Source organism: Haliaeetus leucocephalus, unplaced genomic scaffold, assembly GCF_000737465.1.
Source record: "Haliaeetus leucocephalus isolate CR32 unplaced genomic scaffold, Haliaeetus_leucocephalus-4.0 Scaffold273, whole genome shotgun sequence".
Lineage (NCBI taxonomy): Eukaryota > Metazoa > Chordata > Aves > Accipitriformes > Accipitridae > Haliaeetus > Haliaeetus leucocephalus.
The window spans coordinates 991759-993955 of NW_010972709.1; the positions used below are offsets into that span (position 1 = coordinate 991759).

Consider the following 2197-nt stretch of genomic DNA (forward strand, 5'->3'; position numbering starts at 1 on the left):
AAAATTTTTTTCCCCCCCCCCCCCCCCATTTATAATACTGATAGTCAAGGGTTCCTATGCCCCTAATTATGGAAGTTTACATCACTCCCCCAATTAATTTACTAGATGTCTAGCTCCGATAGCACTTGTTGAATAGTCCTATGGCTCTGGGTGTTCAAATCAATCTTTGAAGGCTTATTTCATGGAACATGCATAGTATTAACTCTGTAGGAGCAGCAACACTGAAAAGTACTTTTGCCTATGATTCTCAGAAACATCGAGAAGAATACAAAATACAATAGCACGCATCAGAAAGGAAAATTAAAAGCATTTTGACAGGGAGCACGTGTAAGACTAGTGTTAAATAAAGATCTATTTTTAGTGGATTTACAATCAGTCCTGCAAGCTGGAAGTGCAGCTACGCAACTGCGGGTCTCTCTAAGTGGATAATCTAGTATGAGATCGTTCTATTTCTGGTTCATCAATGGCTCTAAGATGCTGTTGAGGCTTAGACATCTCATGCACCCACTGTGCCTGTGCCTGAGGTTCTGGCCAAAAGACAGGCGAGAGGAACTGCGTGAAGAGATCCCTTTCCCATCATGTGAGGGTGAGGAGGTGTATTAGGAGACTGCTTTAGAGTCACTGTCTCATGTGCTGCTTTGAGCAGCCTATAAATGCTGATTTTTTTCACCTGTTAGAGCTCAGGACATTTGAATGAGGTGACTTTGTGCAAGGTGACCTAGCAATGCCTCTGCCCCCAAGGTCACCTACCAGGAAAGCATCCCTGCCACCTGCAGTGACACGCTTGGCTCACAGAACCAGGATCTCAAAGAGAAATGCACGATGAGGTACTAGACCACCAGACTCCTACAGTGAAGTTCTACAGTGGCTGGCTTATGCCCTTCTCCAGTTTTTCAAGAAAAGTCATGTGGGTCTAAAATATTATAATTTACACACAAAAGATTATGCAAGTTGCTGGAAGAGAGATGCCTGTCTGATTAGGTTTCCTCCTGGCAAGCAGTAAGAAAACACTCTGATAGCCAAACAAATCTTACTCAGAAGGAGCACCAAGACATATCCCGAACATCCTCATTACCAGGCACGAGTCTCAGCTAGACTGACCCACACTGTTGTTTCTGAATGTTTATGTGCTCCAACGCATAACCATGCCAAGCAAAAAAGAAAATAAACACACACACACAAAAGAAAAATCAAGGAAACAAAACCCCCTCAAGCCCTGTAAATCCATTTCTACAGAAGTCCATACACCACACAGCAAGTAGACCCACATCCTCACAAGTCGAGGACCACTGACAGGGCTACGGGGAGGAAACCGCAGAGATCCGTTCACGACAGCCGTGGGCAGTCGGATCATCCCTCGCTCCATGTACTGGCACTCCTGTACCTGCACAGATCTGCGTCACCGTGTCACCAAGAGACAGCAGCCCCCAGGCAGAGGCCAAAAAGAGCAGACTCCTTCCAGCCAGCCACAGAAGCAGACAGCGGCGACCATCAGCGCTCCATGCCGAGCAACAAGCCTCAACACCTCCAAGTGCGCCCCTTAAATAAAGCTTCTGACTAGTTCATGCTCACTACCTGAAAGACACCGAAGTTACTTTTCTTTTTGTATTTCCCAGGTTATAAATGGGGTTCAAGACAGATAGGGCTTTAAATGCTTCATGGAGGGAATTTATCCTTCTCCCACTGCGATGGCCAAACGACAGCGGTGTTCCAACAGACCTACACAAACACCATCAAAGCAGACCTGTGTCTGGAACTTTAAGCCTTCAACAAGCAGATTCTCAAAGACAAAAAGACTAAGCCATACCCGCGGCCATGTCTCCTAAAATCAAGTGACAAAATAACGTCCGAGCGTGGCAAGGGTCTAACCCCGGGCACCGGCACGCTGCTCACCCTGCCCGCGTTTTGGGCAGGTCTGGTGCACGGAGAAAACCTGCGGCCTCGGTAATTAAACCAGAAACTTTTGACAGCGGCACTGCCCGGACTTCAAGCCAGGCCTCTCCCCGGAGGCTCCGGTTCTTCCCGCTCAGCCTTAAGCCATCTGAAAGGAAGAAAACGAACCGTTCCCACACCAAGAACCGTGCCGGGGCTGCGGGCAACAACCCAGGCAGCAAATACCGACCCGGTACCGCTGTGGGACGGTACCCCCCCACACCCCGAGAGCCCGTCCCGGGACTGGTGGGAGGAGGCGGTGGCC

General features: G+C 48.7%; 1 protein-coding gene across 3 annotated transcripts in view; it reads right to left on the reverse strand.

Moving 5' to 3' along the window:
- The window catches only part of ASXL1 (additional sex combs like transcriptional regulator 1), a 17410-nt gene extending 15302 nt beyond the window's left edge, over positions 1 to 2108 (reverse strand). For 2 of the 3 annotated variants that reach the window (XM_010569382.1, XM_010569381.1), the window contains exon 1: positions 1385 to 2108. The gene's annotated coding sequence lies outside the window, so the exon portion shown is untranslated. The remainder of the gene's footprint in view (positions 1 to 1384) is intronic. The other variant, XM_010569385.1, reaches the window with a different exon arrangement.
- Positions 2109 to 2197: the final 89 nt, after the last annotated feature.